The following is a 19724-nucleotide window of genomic DNA, read 5'->3' on the forward strand; positions in this document are numbered from 1 at the left end:
TCTTTTCTTCCAAGGTAAGAAGAGCCGGACCATCAATCTCAACGCTAATTATATCGTATTATTTAAAAACCCCCGAGATAAATTACAGACGAGTGTATTGGCAAGGCAGATGTACCCGCGGCATTCAAAATTTTTTCTAGAAGCTTTCGAAGACGCTACAAAAGTCCCTTACGGATATCTATTGGTGGATTTAAAAGCCGTGACACCCGAGGACTGTAGGCTCAGAACAGGAATGCTTCCACCCGAGTGGCCGGCTGCTTACGTGCTCAAGAAAAAATAATAATGTCGGCTCGTATAAAAAGAAATTGGAGTGACCTGAAAGCTTTATTTGACAGTAACGCCAGACAGAGAAAGAAAATTTTAAAGACGGCATCTCCGGGTTTGCTGAACACTCTTTGTGAAATAGCTTTGAACGTGCTGTGCGGCAAGATCCCGTTAACCAAAGCCCAGATTGTACAACTAAAAAAGCAAAAGAGCGGCATTAAACTATTGGCAAACAAACGGGCATCGTTTAAAAAAAAGAAGAAGGCTATTATACAGACCGGTGGGGGATTCATTCTACCACTGCTAAGTGTCGCCATACCGTTTCTCACCAGTCTTTTTCAACGGAGCTAAGTAAATGGAACACGCTAGGAAAATGTATCTGGTCCCTAAGGCACAGCTTGAAAAACTGCATAATGCCACATCTCCTAAAGATACGATAAGACAGACTGCCGAAAGCGAATTGGACATTGCAATACGCAACATTTTATCAAGAACGGATGTTGCTGACCACGAAAAGGTCCGCTTGTACACAGAGGTGCTACAGAGATATTTGACTTTGGCCAAGCAAGGTAATAATGAGCCCTTATCATTAACACTTCCTCCTGAAGACCCCATAATAGATAATGCTGTGGCGGCACGTGCCACCGTTGCTGGGGATTCCATTATGGATGAAGTCATTAAAAATGTTGCTTCGCGTAACAAGAAAAAGGCTGAATATATAATGGGTAAAATGCTTGAAAACTCTGCCGTCACTGCGTGGAATCCGCGCGGGGAGTTTGTTTTTAATGGTACAACTATCGCTGGATCCCACATGCTCGATTTGCTTAAAAACATTACCAACCCGCATAACGTGAACGAGGGGAGAAGGCCTGTGGGGTGAGGAGAATTTCTACAAGGCCTGGCTAGACTCAACATGCCTTGCACCCTCATACCTAACCAAGATGTTGGACGTCTCATAGAGTCGATCAAGAACAAGCCCCGCACCGAGGAGCGGCGTGACGGGACACCCCGAGATGGTCGGTCACCGCGAACCCCCCGGAAATTCTTAAGACCCGACTGGCTTGTGTTTTAAAATGCTTTTGTACTTACTTAATTAAAACACTCAAACGTGATATTTTGTCTTTGTGTTTTTTATTTGTCATGCACAATCTTTTTCAAAGCCTTACAACATCTCACCATCTGCATTTTGGTAAACATATTTTTCACACGATTGATATATTTAAATTTAGAAACAAAATGAGAAACCATAGCATCGTTCTTTTTTAAATCATTGCTATAAAACGATAGAATTTTGCACAAAGAAAAGCCTCTACAGCGGTTAATTAAATAAAAAATGCAATGTTGTCCACACGTCACACTGAGATCGCTTTGAAGCTGCTTCGCGTTGCAAACGAGACGGTCACAGTCCCTTGTCATAAAAGCGTTTATGGCCCTCGGAAAGCTGGGGTGATCCGGAGGATTTCCGTACGAGTCGAAAAACTCTGCGGTTTATTTATGACTCCCACATTTGCCCCTGCGTCAATGTTTGTACCGTTAGCTCTTGTGATCCGACACCGGAGATGCAGTAGCGTGTTGTTGAGATCTAGGTAATCTTCCCCATTACCGGCGATAAAAAACTCCAGGGGGCCATTATCAGTTAAGGCTGAGAGTGGTGGCACCTCCACGTATATATTCTTATCAATGCTTGCTTGCGTGTATGGTAATGCAAAAATATCCAATTCTGATTTCATACACTCTTCCGACATGTTGTGAATGAGGGCCATAGTTTTAGAAAATGTATCTTCTTCTCTGTGCTTTTTTGGCCACCTTCTTCTCGCGCTTCTTTTTGACTACTGTGACTCTCTTGGGTATTGCTTTGCGTTTTTTAGCGGAGGTAATTCGATCCCCAGGGGGTCTATGACGCTTGCCGCGAGCAAGGACCATGAGCCCCGAGCCCTCTTGCGGCTGTGCTGTCAATTGACCCGTCATGGCTCCTGTTACTACGTCTTTAACGATATTTTGGGCGGCCGATTTTAAATGTGGTTTCGCCATATTGAAAGTCCTTTTCAGAAATGGCACAGCCATTCTGAGGAGTCCTCGAAAAAGCCCTCCCAGACCCCCACCGTACATAACGGGGGCTCCATTGTATCCGGGTAGCCCGTTACCCGCTTCGTTTCTGTAGTATTCCACATATCTATGTGGATCTGAAAAGCCGTCGGCGCTGTACATTATTGGGGGTAGTACTGCTTAACCGGTCTGAAATGCAGTTTTACGAGCGTTTTCCCGTATCGGAAGGGTATCGCCTTGTTCTGGTCAGACTTTAACTCGATGACAATGTTATCAATGTGATTCTTGCAGAGCGACACGTAATGAATCCTGTCGTAAGATATTGTGACCATCGAGTTGTGTTCCCCCGCTATATGTACGCTCCGTAAAAGAGGCTCGTGGCTGTCACCCACTCTTTGATGCTCGACAATGTCTGAATACACGTAAATCGTGTAAAAACCGGCGCTTATGTCGGCGGGGTACGGTGCCGCTGGTCTATCACCAATCTTCTGAAATACATCAGGCACAAACCCCAGCATCCGTGCAAGGTTACCTTTCGCTTTAAAGGCAACGTGCGGTGGTCCGATCATATACACTTTGTTTTTTATCACGCTATAGTCAAATTTTAGTTTTGACACTCCTAGAACCGCATTCGTCTCACTGATTAGTTTTTCAATATCTCGGTAATACCCCGCCTTTAGCTTGTACTGTAGGGTCGACGGTATCGACATCCATCCTGTCACGTAAAATAAGGTGTCTTCTTCTTCTACCAGCGTATCCCATGTACGCGGGTAATGGATTTCAGCTAGGCCTACTTCCCATTTACCATTCAGTTCAATCGGCTTGGCTAGTTTTGTAGTGTAGCTCGATATGGTATTGTGTGGGAAAACATCCATAGACGCATTGCTTGGGAGCGTGACATAAAAGCCGCTTTCCTCCATGGCCGCTTTTGGTGGAACTGAACACTACAAACACGCCCCGTCGCACTTATATGTCAACTACTTGTTTAGCAGGAACCCAGCTGTTAAATTTGTCTGGCCATCCCTGCCATTTCACTAAAAACATTTTTTTACCACGCTGCGTTTTTTCCGCAACGATTTTCTCAACTTTGAAGTTTTTGTCTTTGTCTAGTCTGATCTTTTGTAGCTCTTCGGCGTAAAATGTCCCCTCTATGATTTCGCCATCATAATCTTTTAACCTATACACCGGCGGTGCTCTAGGTAGATGTTCGGCGACGGTAAAGTACTCGTCCGTAAAAGTTTGCTCGTATCCTTTGGTGGATTTTCCCCGTGCTTTAGACACCCTGACCACATCTCCAATTTTAAACTTATAGCGGTGCTTTTTAGATGTACTCGGCATCAAACCATAAATGTTGTTGAAGACATGGGCCTCATTCTGTGCATTTACCTCAACCGGTTTCATTTTAATGGTGCTGTGGTGGGTGTTATTGTACGCTCTTGCTAGGTCTTGTACAATGTCCACATACCTTCTTGTATTATAAGCTGTAAAATAACGCCACATTCGTGTCTTTAATGTTCGGTTAAACCTTTCCACTACAGACGCTTTGACATCGTTACCAGTGGCGAAATGTATTATTCCATGTTTCTCGGTAAGCTTATGAAACGACGCGTTTTTTAGGGCTTTTTGCAGCTTTTTAGGGGTCCTGCCTTCAGAGAGAATGTTTTCAAACACTTTCTTTACCTCTGCACCCGTCTTGCTTTTAAGACATCGAACCCATGCGTATTTTGATAGAATGTCTATACATGTTAACATGTATTTAAAATCGTCATTCTGTTCCACGTAAGCCGACATGTCCACCAAGTCAGCTTGCCATTGAGAATCGATATTAGTCACAAAGACTCTGTTCCTTTTAAAGTTAAACCTGATCGGTTTATGTAATGTGTACGCATCTTCACCAGATAGCCATGTACCAACTTGTTTCTTATTTATATTACACGCACCTTCTTCTTCATCTATCAGAGATCTGTATAATCTATCGGGACCTCCAAAAGACCCAGGGTTTGATGGTGTATAATAGACACGTTTCAAGCGCTTGTCATCCATCGTGGACCTCTAGCAATAATGACAAAGTGTTTTTGAGTCAACTCATTTTATTTAGAACGCATGCAAAAATTGTCAGAAACATTTTGATCCCATAGTTCAGCGTTTACACATCAGCCTGGGGTTGTTTGTATGCGTGCAAAATACAGAATTCATTATATGCGTCATCTATAGCCCCCTCGTAATCTGCCCCTTCAACTTCACGTTTCAACTCGCGCAATTTCTCCCGCACGTTTATTTCATCTTTAAGATCACACATGACAGCCTCAACAGCGCCCTGTACTTTCACTGGTGAGGGGTGGGGATTGAACACCGACACCGCTTTCGTGATGATGTGTTTAAACCATGGTCTATACAGCTTTTTGACCAACTTTTCAAAATTGTGAAAGAAGTAAAATGGCTCGGGGTCGTACAGGCACGTGTGCCGACGCTGGCTAGGATGCATCACAGAGCAACCTACACAGTCCTCCTTCAAGTCCTCCTCGATCACATGATCCAGAATGCAGGCAAGTGCCCCTTTGATAATTTTCATGGCCGAGTCAGTGATGCTCCCATCCACAACATCTTCAGACAATGACAGCGCAGCAAAACGCTCGCAGAGTTCGTCGATCGTCGGTGACGGGGACCGTGGTGTTCCCAAGAATACATGAGGGGTCGCCGCTGCAGCCTCAACCATCGATGACGGCCATTGCGCCCATGTTGGGCTCGAAGGGGGTGCCGATGAAAGGCACGGGTCGCCATACGGCCCCCATGATGCGGCCTGCTGAAGGTCAAAAGGCTCTGGTGAGTTGTCAAGTCGCAGCCCAAAAGTCGATTGCGGTATCGGTGGCCGCCGAGGGCAGGTTTCAGCGTTGTTCAGCAGCAGTCCAAAAGTATTCTCTTCTATCAGTGGCAGCGTGATCGTTTCAGGAGATGGCAGGATAGTCGAAGTTGTCTGTTTGCACGCCATTGCAAGCTGGGGAGTTGTGTCTCGTTGTCTTTGAGTGCTGGCTCACAGGAGCGATGGGTATTAATACATTTTTCACCATGGTTAAGTACAGCCTTCTCTCATCTTATTGGTTGCTACTGCCACAAATGGGGAGGGGCTAATGATCCCCCCGTCGATCTCACTTTGTTCAAACTTTTTCTCGAGTTTTATACAGATACATTCTTTATACGAGAATATGCTGCACAGAGCCCCATGCTTGCGCTGTCTCCACGGCTTGCGGGGTGCCCATGTTGGGTTTAGCGGCACTAAGTCACGGTTATGGAGCGTCGCTGGTGTCATCAAACTCATGGCTGGCACTGTCTGTATGAGACAATTTGACAATTGCTCGCCATTTGACAGTTGCTTGACGCAACGAGCTGGCTCAATAAAGGAAATGCAGCGTGGATCTACGCGCATGCGCTCGCTTAAACAAGAATTAACCGCGTTATTCCTTGATTATTGCTATCGAAAATGCTCAGACCGCTTTACTTTATTATTCACATTGGCAGAAAAGTGCTTAATTCCCTAAAAACATTACGGTTATAGGGGTTTTATTTGCTAAAACAGGCGCTCCGCCGGCGTCGCCATTTTGAAAGGGGAGGCGGCGTGGGTGCGCATGCGCCAAGCGCCGGACTAGCGATCGGCCATTCCGCCCCGCGTTGTTCAAACAGACAAGTCGCATGTGTCGGAGCTCCGGGATCGTTTCGTCCTATTTCTTCTAAAAGTTTGCCGCTTGCATGCTTTCTTCAACCTGGTAAATATAACTAAAGTCTTTCATGTTGGTTAAATGTAATGAGTGTACTCTTCTTTTAAAATGGCGGGGTGTATGTTTGTTGGTTTCGCTTGTTTAAATTTGCTCTTCTGCTGCTTCTTTCGGGCATGTTTGTTTAAATTCACCCTGCTTTTTCTTTTAAAATAACCCTAAGGGTTTTCTTCTTTAACACATTTGGTGCTTTCTTCTTTTAAAACATTTGGGTGCTTTCTTTTAAAATACGCCGCGGCGCTTACTAACAACACAGGGCCGGACGGACGCCCCCGCTGAACGTGTATGCGCTAGCTTGCCATTATCCTGCTCTATGTTTTATTATTCCTTAAAAACGTAATTAAAAAACCACATTGATAAAATACATGTAATGTATTTTTATTCTATTAAAGTTTAATCTCCCAAACCCCCCCTATTGGCACCACGTGGCATAAGCATGTATTGATACCATATATGGGCATAAACTCTCGACCAATCAGAATCAAGGATACGCTACTTCCTCTTATGATGTCAGAAGCGGAGAATTAAGCTCCGCCCAATGTACCACCTAACAATATATTGTGAATTACCCCGGCCAACCTGCTCTTTTAAATACAGCTTTTAGCAAGTTTTGAAAGGAGGAGAAGAGCAGACCTTGCTATACCATATCGAGTCTTTTGTGGTGAAGTGGTTTTTGCACAGAAAACAAAGCGGTGAGTTGAAGAGGAATTATATCAGTACTTTGTTTAAAACTGTGTGTAACAAGCTGTCTCTTTATTATTAGCCTACCACAATTATTCCATTCTTTCCGCATCCGCACACTTCCTTCTCTTTAACTCCTTTTCAATACCGCACAGGTTAATCGCCGCACGTCCCCCGCCAGCAAACATTACTCCTTTGCCTACCGCATGCAGGCTTCTCTTAACGACCCTCTGTCATCAACTCCGCTAACAGCCACAAAATCTCCGCCGCACGAAGCCCACTGGTAGCTGTTGAATCACATGCTTCCCCAAAACGTCGCGCTGTCAGAACACTGGGAGCTACACACGCCAACAAGTACATACTGCAGGCTGCAGCCAGAACAATTTTCTACATTCAAACATCGACGGCCTCTTCTCTCTAAAAATTCACCAGACCGCTTCTACCACCAGCAAAGAAGTTTCCATCCCTAATTCCTCTGTGATTCCCACCAACCTAAACATTAATCTGGCATTGAAGGATGTGAATTACCCCGGCCAACCTGCTCTTTTAAATACAGCTTTTAGCGAGTTTTGAAAGGAGGAGAAGAGCAGACCTTGCTATGCCAATAATATCGAGTCTTCTGTGGTGAAGTGGTTTTTGCATAGAAAACAAAGCAGTGAGTTGAAGAGGAATTATATCAGTACTTTGTTTAAAACTGTGTGTAAAAAGCTGTCTCTTTATCATTAACAATAAGTTGTAAAACGTGAATGGGGAGTGACAGTCTTCAAGTTTGTGAGAAGATCACGTCCTGGTGGAATAAAGGTACGAACAGCTTACAGCAGCTAGAATTACCAGGCAGTATTTAGAGTAAAACGGTGTGTAAAAGCTGCCTTTATGAATGAGAGAAAAAAAAATATATATATAAAATAGTAAAATGGAAGGGGAGTGATAGATTTAAACTAATCGTGAAGTGGAGCGCCCCTGTATGAAGAAAAAGTGAGAAAAGCTTACAGCACCTGGTATTCCCAGGTGGTCTCCCATCCAAATACTAACCAAACCCAACCCTGCTTAGCTTCCGAGATCAGACGAGATCGGGCGTGTTCAGGGTGGTAGGGCTGTAAGCGAGAGATGCTACCAAAAACAGACCTTTTGCATTACACGCCTCTATACATGCCAGTTAGTCCCATTGGATCCTACTCCTGTTTTTTTTTTTTTTTATCTGACTCACACTGCAGCACCACCATCCAATCGGCAGCGCCGCACCCACACCAAACATTCACCAAACTACTCAGCCGGCAGCCTACCACAATTATTCCATTCTTTCCGCATCCGCACACTTCCTTCTCTTTAAGTCCTTTTCACTACCGCACAGGTTAATCGCCGCACGTCCCCCGCCGGCAAACATTACTCCTTTGCCTACCGCATGCAGGCTTCTCTTAACGACCCTCTGTTATCAACTCCGCTAACAGCCACAAAATCTCCGTCGCACGAAGCCCACTGGTAGCTGCTGAATCACATGCTTCCCCAAAACGTCGCGCTGTCAGAACACTGGGAGCTACACACACGAACAAGTCCATACTGCAGGCTGCAGCCAGAACAATTTTCTACATTAAAACATCGACGGCCTCTTCTCTCTAAAAATTAACCAGACCACTTCTACCACAAGCAAAGAAGTTTCCATCCCTAATTCCTCTGTGATTCCCACTAACCTAAACATTAAGTTGGCATTGAAGGGTGTGAATTACCCCGGCCAACCTGCTCTTTTAAATACAGCTTTTAGCGAGTTTTGAAAGGAGGAGAAGAGCAGACCTTGCTATGCCAATAATATCGAGTCTTCTGTGGTGAAGTGGTTTTTGCATAGAAAACAAAGCGGTGAGTTGAAGAGGAATTATATCAGTACTTTGTTTAAAACTGTGTGTAAAAAGCTGTCTCTTTATTATTAACAATAAGATGTAAAACGTGAATGGGGAGTGATAGTCTTCAAGTTTGTGAGAAGATCGCGCCCTGGTGGAATAAAGGCACGAACAGCTTACAGCAGCTAGAATTACCAGGCAGTATTTAGAGTAAAACGGTTTCTAAAAGCTGCCTTTATGAATGAGAGAAAAAAAATATATATAAACAATAGTAAAATGGAAGGGGAGTGATAGATTTAAACTAATCGTGAAGTGGAGCGCCCCCTGTATAAAGTAAAAGTGAGAAAAGCTTGCAGCACCTGGTATTCCCAGGAGATCTCCCAACCAAGTACTAACCAGACCCTACCTTGCTTAGCTTCCAAGATCAAACAAGATAGGGTGTGTTCAGGGTGGTATGGCTGTAAGGGAGAAATGCTACCAGAAACAGCCCTTTTGCATTACACGCCTCTATACATGCCAGTTAGTCCCATTGGATCCTACTCCTGTTTTTTTTTTTTCTATCTGACTCACACTGCAGCCCCACCATCCAATCGGCAGCGCCGGACCCACACCAAACATTCACCAAACTACTCAGCCGGCAGCCTACCACAATTATTCCATTCTTTCCGCATCCGCACACTTCCTTCTCTTTAACTCCTTTTCACTACCGCACAGGTTAATCGCCGCACGTCCCCCGCCAGCAAACATTACTCCTTTGCCTACCACATGCAGGCTTCTCTTAACGACCCTCTGTTATCAACTCCGCTAACAGCCACAAAATGTCCGCCGCACGAAGCCCACTGGTAGCTGCTGAATCACATGCTTCCCCAAAACGTCGCGCTGTCAGAACACTGGGAGCTACACACACCAACAAGTCCATACTGCAGGCTGCAGCCAGAACAATTTTCTACATTAAAACATCGACGGCCTCTTCTCTCTAAAAATTCACCAGACTGCTTCTACCACCAGCAAAGAAGTTTCCATCCCTAATTCCTCTGTGATTCCCACTAACCTAAACATTAAGCTGGCATTGAAGGGTGTGAATTACCCCGGCCAACCTGCTCTTTTAAATACAGCTTTTAGCAAGTTTTGAAAGGAGGAGAAGAGCAGACCTTGCTATGCCAATAATATCGAGTCTTCTGTGGTGAAGTGGTTTTTGCATAGAAAACAAAGCGGTGAGTTGAAGAGGAATTATATCAGTACTTTGTTTAAAACTGTGTGTAAAAAGCTATCTCTTTATTATTAACAATAAGATGTAAAACGTGAATGGGGAGTGATAGTCTTCAAGTTTGTGAGAAGATCGCGCCCTGGTGGAATAAAGGCACGAACAGCTTACAGCAGCTAGAATTACCAGGCAGTATTTAGAGTAAAACGGTTTCTAAAAGCTGCCTTTATGAATGAGAGAAAAAAAATATATATAAACAATAGTAAAATGGAAGGGGAGTGATAGATTTAAACTAATCGTGAAGTGGAGCGCCCCCTGTATAAAGTAAAAGTGAGAAAAGCTTGCAGCACCTGGTATTCCCAGGAGATCTCCCATCCAAGTACTAACCAGACCCTACCTTGCTTAGCTTCCAAGATCAAACAAGATAGGGTGTGTTCAGGGTGGTATGGCTGTAAGGGAGAAATGCTACTAGAAACAGCCCTTTTGCATTACACGCCTCTATACATGCCAGTTAGTCCCATTGGATCCTACTCCTGTTTTTTTTTTTTCTATCTGACTCACACTGCAGCCCCACCATCCAATCGGCAGCGCCGGACCCACACCAAACATTCACCAAACTACTCAGCCGGCAGCCTACCACAATTATTCCATTCTTTCCGCATCCGCACACTTCCTTCTCTTTAACTCCTTTTCACTACCGCACAGGTTAATCGCCGCACGTCCCCCGCCAGCAAACATTACTCCTTTGCCTACCGCATGCAGGCTTCTCTTAACGACCCTCTGTTATCAACTCCGCTAACAGCCACAAAATCTCCGCCGCACGAAGCCCACTGGTAGCTGCTGAATCACATGCTTCCCCAAAACGTCGCGCTGTCAGAACACTGGGAGCTACACACACCAACAAGTCCATACTGCAGGCTGCAGCCAGAACAATTTTCTACATTAAAACATCGACGGCCTCTTCTCTCTAAAAATTCACCAGACTGCTTCTACCACCAGCAAAGAAGTTTCCATCCCTAATTCCTCTGTGATTCCCACTAACCTAAACATTAAGCTGGCATTGAAGGGTGTGAATTACCCCGGCCAACCTGCTCTTTTAAATACAGCTTTTAGCAAGTTTTGAAAGGAGGAGAAGAGCAGACCTTGCTATGCCATATCGAGTCTTCTGTGGCGAAGTGGTTTTTGCATAGAAAACAAAGCGGTCAGTTGAAGAGGAATAATATAAGTACTTTGTTTAAAACTGTGTGTAAAAAGCTGTCTCTTTATCATTAACAATAAGTTGTAAAATGTGAATGGGGAGTGACAGTCTTCAAGTTTGTGAGAAGATCGCGCCCTGGTGGAATAAAGGCACGAACAGCTTACAGCACCTAGAATTACCAGGCAGTATTTAGAGTAAAACGGTGTGTAAAAGCTGCCTTTATGAATGAAAGAAAAAATATATATATATATAAAATAGTAAAACGGAAGGGGAGTGATAGATTTAAATTAATCGTGAAGTGGAGCGCCCCCTGTATAAAGTAAAATTGAGAAAAGCTTACAGCACCTGGTATTCCCAGGAGGTCTCCCATCCAAGTACTAACCAGACCCTACCTTGCTTGGCTTCCGAGATCGGATGAGATCGGGCGTGTTCAAGGTGGTATGGCTGTAAGCGAGAGACGCTACCAAAAACAGCCCTTTTGCATTACACGCCTCTATACATGCCAGTTAGTCCCATTGGATCCTACTCCTGTTTTTTTTTTTTTTTTTTATCTGACTCACACTGCAGCCCCACCATCCAATCGGCAGCGCCGGACCCACACCAAACATTCACCAAACTACTCAGCCGGCAGCCTACCACAATTATTCCATTCTTTCCGCATCCGCACACTTCCTTCTGTTTAACTCCTTTTCACTACCGCACAGGTTAATCGCCGCACGTCCCCCGCCGGCAAACATTACTCCTTTGCCTACCGCATGCAGGCTTCTCTTAATGACCTTCTGTTATCAACTCCGCTAACAGCCACAAAATCTCCGCCGCACGAAGCCCACTGGTAGCTGCTAAATCACATGCTTCCCCAAAACGTCGCGCTGTCAGAACACTGGGAGCTACACACACCAACAAGTCCATACTGCAGGCTGCAGCCAGAACAATTTTCTACATACAAACATCGACGGCCTCTTCTCTCCAAAAATTCACCAGACCGCTTCTACCACCAGCAAAGAAGTTTCCATCCCTAATTCCTCTGTGATTCCCACTAACCTAAACATTAATCTGGCATTGAAGGGTGTGAATTACCCCGGCCAACCTGCTCTTTTAAATACAGCTTTTAGCAAGTTTTGAAGGGAGGAGAAGAGCAGACCTTGCTATGCCAATAATATCGAGTCTTCTGTGGCGAAGTGGTTTTTGCATAGAAAACAAAGCGGTCAGTTGAAGAGGAATAATATAAGTACTTTGTTTAAAACTGTGTGTAAAAATCTGCTCTTCTCCTCCTTTCAAAACTTCCTAAAAGCTGTATTTAAAAGAGCAGGTTGGCCGGGGTAATTCACACCCTTCAATGCCAACTTAATGTTTAGGTTAGTGGGAATCACAGAGGAATTATGGATGGAAACTTCTTTGCTGGTGGTAGAAGCAGTCTGGTGAATTTTTAGAGAGAAGAGGCCGTCGATGTTTGAATGTAGAAAATTGTTCTGGCTGCAGCCTGCAGTATGGACTTGTTGGCGTGTGTAGCTCCCAGTGTTCTGACAGCGCGACGTTTTGTGGAAGCATGTGATTCAACAGCTACCAGTGGGCTTCGTGCGGCGGAGATTTTGTGGCTGTTAGCGGAGTTGATGACAGAGGGTCGTTAAGAGAAGCCTGCATGCGGTAGGCAAAGGAGTAATGTTTGCTGGCGGGGGACGTGCGGCGATTAACCTGTGCGGTAGTGAAAAGGAGTTAAAGAGAAGGAAGTGTGCGGATGCGGAAAGAATGGAATAATTGTGGTAGGCTGCCGGCTGAGTAGTTTGGTGAATGTTTGGTGTGGGTCCGGCGCTGCCGATTAGATGGTGGGGCTGCAGTGTGAGTCAGATAAAAAAAAAAACAGGAGTAGGATCCAATGGGACTAACTGGCATGTATAGAGGCGTGTAATGCAAAAGGGCTGTTTTTGGTAGCATCTCTTGCTTATGGCCATACCACCCTGAACACGCCCGATCTCGTCCGATCTCGGAAGCCAAGCAGGGTAGGGTCTGGTTAGTACTTGGATGGGAGACCTCCTGGGAATACCCGGTGCTGTAAGCTTTTCTCACTTTTACTTTATACAGGGGGCGCTCCACTTCACGATTAATTTAAATCTATCACTTCCCTTCCATTTTACTATTTTATATATATATTTGTTTTCTCTCTCTTTCATAAAGGCAGCTTTTGGAAACCGTTTTACTCTAAATACTGCCTGGTAATTCTAGGTGCTGTAAGCTGTTCGTGCCTTTATTCCACCAGGGCGCGATCTTCTGACAAACTTCAAGACTGTCACTCCACATTCACGTTTTACAACTTATTGTTTATAATAAAGAGACAGCTTTTTACACACAGTTTTAAACAAAGTACTGATATAATTCCTCTTAAACTCACCGCTTTGTTTTCTATGCAAAAACCACTTCGCCACAGAATATTCGATATTATTGGCATATTATCTGCTCTTCTCCTTTCAAAACTTGCTAAAAGCTGTATTTAAAAGAACAGATTGGCCGGGGTAATTCACACCCTTCAATGCCAGCTTAATGTTTAGGTTAGTGGGAATCACAGAGGAATTAGGGATGGAAACTTCTTTGCTGGTGGTAGAAGCGGTCTGGTGAATTTTTAGAGAGAAGAGGCCGTCGATGTTTGAATGTAGAAAATTGTTCTGGCTGCAGCCTGCAGTATGGACTTGTTGGTGTGTGTAGCTCCCAGTGTTCTGACAGCGCGACGTTTTGGGGAAGCATGTGATTCAGCAGCTACCAGTGGGCTTCGTGCGGCGGAGATTTTGTGGCTGTTAGCGGAGTTGATAACAGAAGGTCATTAAGAGAAGCCTGCATGCGGTAGGCAAAGGAGTAATGTTTGCCGGCGGGGGAAGTGCGGCGATTAACCTGTGCGGTAGTGAAAAGGACTTAAAGAGAAGGAAGTGTGCGGATGCGGAAAGAATGGAATAATTGTGGTAGGCTGCCGGCTGAGTAGTTTGGTGAATGTTTGGTGTGGGTGCGGCGCTGCCGATTGGATGGTGGTGCTGCAGTGTGAGTCAGATAAAAAAAAAAAAAACAGGAGTAGGATCCAATGGGACTAACTGGCATGTATAGAGGCGTGTAATGCAAAAGGGCTGTTTTTGGTAGTGTCTCTCGCTTATGGCCATACCACCCTGAACACGCCCGATCTCGTCTGATCTCGGAAGCTAAGTGGGGTAGGGTCTGGTTAGTACTTGGATGGGAGACTGCCTGGGAATACCAGGTGCTGTAAGCTATTCTCACTTTTACTTCATACAAGGGGCGCTCCACTTCACGATTAATTTAAATCTATCACTCCCCTTCCATTTTACTATTTTATATATATATTTTTCTTTCTCTCATTCATGAAGGCAGCCTTTACACACCGTTTTACTCTAAATACTGCCTGGTAATTCTAGGTGCTGTAAGCTGTTCGTGCCTTTATTCCACCAGGGCGCGATCTTCTGACAAACTTGAAGACTGTCACTCCACATTCACGTTTTACAACTTATTGTTAATAATAAAGAGACAGCTTTTCACACACAGTTTTAAACAAAGTACTGATATAATTCCTCTTAAACTCACCGCTTTGTTTTCTATGCAAAAACCACTTCGCCACAGAAGACTCGATATTATTGGCATAGCAAGTTCTGCTCTTCTCCTTTCAAAACTTGCTAAAAGCTGTATTTAAAAGAACAGATTGTCCGGGGTAATTCACACCCTTCAATGGCAGCTTAATGTTTAGGTTAGTGGGAATCACAGAGGAATTAGGGATGGAAACTTCTTTGCTGGTGGTAGAAGCAGTCTGGTGAATTTTTAGAGAGAAGAGGCCGTCGATGTTTGAATGTAGAAAATTGTTCTGGCTGCAGCCTGCAGTATGGACTTGTTGGTGTGTGTAGCTCCCAGTGTTCTGACAGCGCGACGTTTTGGGGAAGCATGTGATTCAGCAGCTACCAGTGGGCTTCGTGCGGCGGAGATTTTGTGGCTGTTAGCGGAGTTGATAACAGAGGGTCGTTAAGAGAAGCCTGCATGCAGTAGGCAAAGGAGTAATGTTTGCCGGCGGGGGACGTGCGGCAATTAACCTGTGCGGTAGTGAAAAGGAGTTAAAAAGAAGGAAGTGTGCGGATGCGGAAAGAATGGAATAATTGTGGTAGGCTGCCGGCTGAGTAGTTTGGTGAATGTTTGGTGTGGGTCCGGCACTGCCGATTGGATGGTGGGGCTGCAGTGTGAGTCAGATAAAAAAAAAAAAAAAAAAAAACAGGAGTAGGATCCAATGGGACTAACTGGCATGTATAGAGGCGTGTAATGCAAAAGGGCTGTTTTTGGTCGCGTCTCTCGCTTATGGCCATACCACACTGAACACGCCCGATCTCATCCGATCTCGGAAGCCAAGCAGCGTAGGGTCTGGTCAGTACTTGGATGGGAGACCTCCTGGGAATACCAGGTGCTGTAAGTCTTTCTCACTTTTACTTTATACAGGGGGCGCTCCACTTCACGATTAATTTAAATCTATCACTCCCCTTCCATTTTACTATTTTATATATATACATTTTTTTCTCTCATTCATAAAGGCAGCTTTTACACACCGTTTTACTCTAAATACTGCCTGGTAATTCTAGGTGCTGTAAGCTGTTCGTGCCTTTATTCCACCAGGGCGCGATCTTCTCACAAACTTGAAGACTGTCACTCCCCATTCACGTTTTACAACTTATTGTTAATGATAAAGAGACAGCTTTTTACACACAGTTTTAAACAAAGTACTGATATTATTCCTCTTCAACTGACCGCTTTGTTTTCTATGCAAAAACCACTTCGCCACAGAAGACTCGATATTATTGGCATAGCAAGTTCTGCTCTTCTCCTTTCAAAACTTGCTAAAAGCTGTATTTAAAAGAACAGATTGGCCGGAGTAATTCACACCCTTCAATGCCAGCTTAATGTTTAGGTTAGTGGGAATCACAGAGGAATTAGGGATGGAAACTTCTTTGCTGGTGGTAGAAGCGGTCTGGTGAATTTTTAGAGAGAAGAGGCCGTCGATGTTTGAATGTAGAAAATTGTTCTGGCTGCAGCCTGCAGTATGGACTTGTTGGTGTGTGTAGCTCCCAGTGTTCTGACAGCGCGACGTTTTGGGGAAGCATGTGATTCAGCAGCTACCAGTGGGCTTCGTGCGGCGGAGATTTTGTGGCTGTTAGCGGAGTTGATAACAGAGGGTCGTTAAGAGAAGCCTGCATGCAGTAGGCAAAGGAGTAATGTTTGCCGGCGGGGGACGTGCGGCGATTAACCTGTGCGGTAGTGAAAAGGAGTTAAAAAGAAGGAAGTGTGCGGATGCGGAAAGAATGGAATAATTGTGGTAGGCTGCCGGCTGAGTAGTTTGGTGAATGTTTGGTGTGGGTCCGGCGCTGCCGATTGGATGGTGGGGCTGCAGTGTGAGTCAGATAAAAAAAAAAAAAAGAACATTAGTAGGATCCAATGGGACCAACTGGCATGTATAGATGCGTGTAATGCAAAAGGGATGTTTTTGGTAGCATCTCTCGCTTACGGCCATACCACCCTGAACACGCCCGATCTCGTCTGATCTCGGAAGCTAAGCAGGGTAGGGTCTGGTTAGTACTTGAATGGGAGACCACCTGGGAATACCAGGTGCTGTAAGCTTTTCTCACTTTTACTTTATACAGGGGGCGCTCCACTTCACGATTAATTTAAATCTATCACTCCCCTTCCATTTTACTATTTTATATATATATATTTCTTTTTTTTTCTCTCATTCATAAAGGCAGCTTTTAGAAACCGTTTTACTCTAAATACTTCCTGGTAATTCTAGGTGCTGTAAGCTGTTCGTGCCTTTATTCCACCAGGGCGCGATCTTCTCACAAACTTGAAGACTGTCACTCCCCATTCACGTTTTACAACTTATTGTTAATGATAAAGAGACAGCTTTTTACACACAGTTTTAAACAAAGTACTGATATTATTCCTCTTCAACTGACCGCTTTGTTTTCTATGCAAAAACCACTTCGCCACAGAAGACTCGATATTATTGGCATAGCAAGTTCTGCTCTTCTCCTTTCAAAACTTGCTAAAAGCTGTATTTAAAAGAACAGATTGGCCGGGGTAATTCACACCCTTCAATGCCAGCTTAATGTTTAGGTTAGTGGGAATCACAGAGGAATTAGGGATGGAAACTTCTTTGCTGGTGGTAGAAGCGGTCTGGTGAATTTTTAGAGAGAAGAGGCCGTCGATGTTTGAATGTAGAAAATTGTTCTGGCTGCAGCCTGCAGTATGGACTTGTTGGTGTGTGTAGCTCCCAATGTTCTGACAGCGCGACGTTTTGGGGAAGCATGTGATTCAGCAGCTACCAGTGGGCTTCGTGCGGCGGAGATTTTGTGGCTGTTAGCCGAGTTGATAACAGAGGGTCGTTAAGAGAAGCCTGCATGCAGTAGGCAAAGGAGTAATGTTTGCCGGCGGGGGACGTGCGGCGATTAACCTGTGCGGTAGTGAAAAGGAGTTAAAAAGAAGGAAGTGTGCGGATGCGGAAAGAATGGAATAATTGTGGTAGGCTGCCGGCTGAGTAGTTTGGTGAATGTTTGGTGTGGGTCCGGCGCTGCCGATTGGATGGTGGTGCTGCAGTGTGAGTCAGATAAAAAAAAAAAAAAAACCAGGAGTAGGATCCAATGGGACTAACTGGCATGTATAGACGCGTGTAATGCAAAAGGGCTGTTTTTGGTCACTTCTCTCGCTTATGGCCATACCACCCTGAACACGCCCGATCTCATCCGATCTCGGAAGCCAAGCAGGGTAGGGTCTGGTAAGTACTGGGATGGGAGACCTCCTGGGAATACCAGGTGCTGTAAGCTTTTCTCACTTTTACTTTATACAGGGGGCGCTCCACTTCACGATTAATTTAAATCTATCACTCCCCTTCCATTTTACTATTTTATATATATATATATTTTTTTTTTCTCTCATTCATAAAGGCAGCTTTTACACACCGTTTTACTCTAAATACTTCCTGGTAATTCTAGGTGCTGTAAGCTGTTCGTGCCTTTATTCCACCAGGGCGCGATCTTCTCACAAACTTGAAGACTGTCACTCCCCATTCACGTTTTACAACTTATTATTAATGATAAAGAGACAGCTTTTTACACACAGTTTTAAACAAAGTACTGATATTATTCCTCTTCAACTCACCGCTTTGTTTTCTATGCAAAAACCACTTCGCCACAGAAGACTTGATATTGTTGGCATAGCAAGGTCTGCTCTTCTCCTCCTTTCAAAACTTGCTAAAAGCTGTATTTAAAAGAGCAGGTTGGCCGGGGTAATTCACACCCTTCAATGCCAGATTAATGTTTAGGTTAGTGGGAATCACAGAGGAATTAGGGATGGAAACTTCTTTGCTGATGGTAGAAGCGGTCTGGTGAATTTTTAGAGAGAAGAGGCCGTCGATGTTTCAATGTAGAAAATTGTTCTGGCTGCAGCCTGCAGTATGGACTTGTTGGCGTGTGTAGCTCCCAGTGTTCTGACAGCGTAACGTTTTGGGGAAGCATGTGATTCAACAGCTACCAGTGGGCTTCGTGCGGCAGAGATTTTGTGGCTGTTAGCGGAGTTGATAACAGAGGGTCGTTAAGAGAAGCCTGCATGAGGTAGGCAAAGGAGTAATGTTTGCCGGCGGGGGACGTGCGGCGATTAACCTGTGCGGTAGTGAAAAGGACTTAAAGAGAAGGAAGTGTGCGGATGCGGAAAGAATGGAATAATTGTGGTAGGCTGCCGGCTGAGTAGTTTGGTGAATGTTTGGTGTGGGTGCGGCGCTGCCGATTGGATGGTGGTGCTGCAGTGTGAGTCAGATAAAAAAAAAAAAAACAGGAGTAGGATCCAATGGGACTAACTGGCATGTATAGACGCGTGTAATGCAAAAGGGCTGTTTTTGTTCGCGGCTCTCGCTTATGGCCATACCACCCTGAACACGCCCGATCTCGTCTGATCTCGGAAGCTAAGCGGGGTAGGGTCTGGTTAGTACTTGGATTGGAGACTGCCTGGGAATTCCACGTGCTGTAAGCTTTTCTCACTTTTACTTTATACAGGGGGCGTTCCACTTCACGATTAATTTAAATCTATCACTCCCCTTCCATTTTACTGTTTTATATATATATATATATATATTTTTTTTTTCTCTCTTTCATAAAGGCAGCTTTTAGAAACCGTTTTACTCTAAATACTGCCTGGTAATTCTAGGTGCTGTCAGCTGTTCGTGCCTTTATTCCAACAGGGCGCGATCTTCTCACAAACTTGAAGACTGTCACTCCCCATTCACGTTTTACAACTTATTGTTAATGATAAAGAGACAGCTTTTTACACACAGTTTTAAACAAAGTACTGATATTATTCCTCTTCAACTGACCGCTTTGTTTTCTATGCAAAAAACACTTCGCCACAGAAGACTCAATATTATTGGCATAGCAAGTTCTGCTCTTCTCCTTTCAAAACTTACTAAAAGCTGTATTTAAAAGAACTGATTGGCCGGGGTAATTCACACCCTTCAATGCCAGCTTAATGTTTAGGTTAGTGGGAATCACAGAGGAATTAGGGATGGAAACTTCTTTGCTGGTGGTAGAAGCGGTCTGGTGAATTTTTAGAGAGAAGAGGCCGTCGATGTTTGAATGTAGAAAATTGTTCTGGCTGCAGCCTGCAGTATGGACTTGTTGGTGTGTGTAGCTCCCAGTGTTCTGACAGCGCGACGTTTT

The 19724-nt window shown here is 44.5% G+C and overlaps 2 protein-coding genes, 8 non-coding genes and 2 pseudogenes across 10 annotated transcripts in view; 6 read left to right on the plus strand and 6 right to left on the minus strand.

Annotated features, from left to right (window-relative positions):
• Positions 1–19724, minus strand: part of LOC125715120 (uncharacterized) — a 1180389-nt gene that overhangs the window by 319705 nt on the left and 840960 nt on the right. The gene's annotated exons all lie outside the window — the stretch shown is intronic.
• Positions 1–19724, minus strand: part of LOC125715114 (uncharacterized) — a 935270-nt gene that overhangs the window by 72818 nt on the left and 842728 nt on the right. The gene's annotated exons all lie outside the window — the stretch shown is intronic.
• LOC125735922 (5S ribosomal RNA) lies at positions 7745–7863 on the minus strand. The gene has a single exon (XR_007395207.1). It is a non-coding gene; the product is annotated as a 5S ribosomal RNA (ribosomal RNA).
• On the minus strand, positions 8941–9059 carry LOC125731970 (5S ribosomal RNA; annotated as a pseudogene).
• Positions 10136–10254, minus strand: LOC125731918 (5S ribosomal RNA; annotated as a pseudogene).
• LOC125731384 (5S ribosomal RNA) lies at positions 11329–11447 on the minus strand. The gene has a single exon (XR_007391611.1). It is a non-coding gene; the product is annotated as a 5S ribosomal RNA (ribosomal RNA).
• Positions 12933–13051, plus strand: LOC125733702 (5S ribosomal RNA). Its single transcript, XR_007393038.1, has one exon. It is a non-coding gene; the product is annotated as a 5S ribosomal RNA (ribosomal RNA).
• LOC125735902 (5S ribosomal RNA) lies at positions 14124–14242 on the plus strand. The gene has a single exon (XR_007395187.1). It is a non-coding gene; the product is annotated as a 5S ribosomal RNA (ribosomal RNA).
• Positions 15324–15442, plus strand: LOC125735945 (5S ribosomal RNA). The gene has a single exon (XR_007395230.1). It is a non-coding gene; the product is annotated as a 5S ribosomal RNA (ribosomal RNA).
• LOC125732799 (5S ribosomal RNA) lies at positions 16520–16638 on the plus strand. Its single transcript, XR_007392166.1, has one exon. It is a non-coding gene; the product is annotated as a 5S ribosomal RNA (ribosomal RNA).
• Positions 17722–17840, plus strand: LOC125733272 (5S ribosomal RNA). The gene has a single exon (XR_007392622.1). It is a non-coding gene; the product is annotated as a 5S ribosomal RNA (ribosomal RNA).
• Positions 18923–19041, plus strand: LOC125730806 (5S ribosomal RNA). Its single transcript, XR_007391096.1, has one exon. It is a non-coding gene; the product is annotated as a 5S ribosomal RNA (ribosomal RNA).

This window comes from Brienomyrus brachyistius, chromosome 2 (genome assembly GCF_023856365.1).
Source record: "Brienomyrus brachyistius isolate T26 chromosome 2, BBRACH_0.4, whole genome shotgun sequence".
NCBI lineage: Eukaryota > Metazoa > Chordata > Actinopteri > Osteoglossiformes > Mormyridae > Brienomyrus > Brienomyrus brachyistius.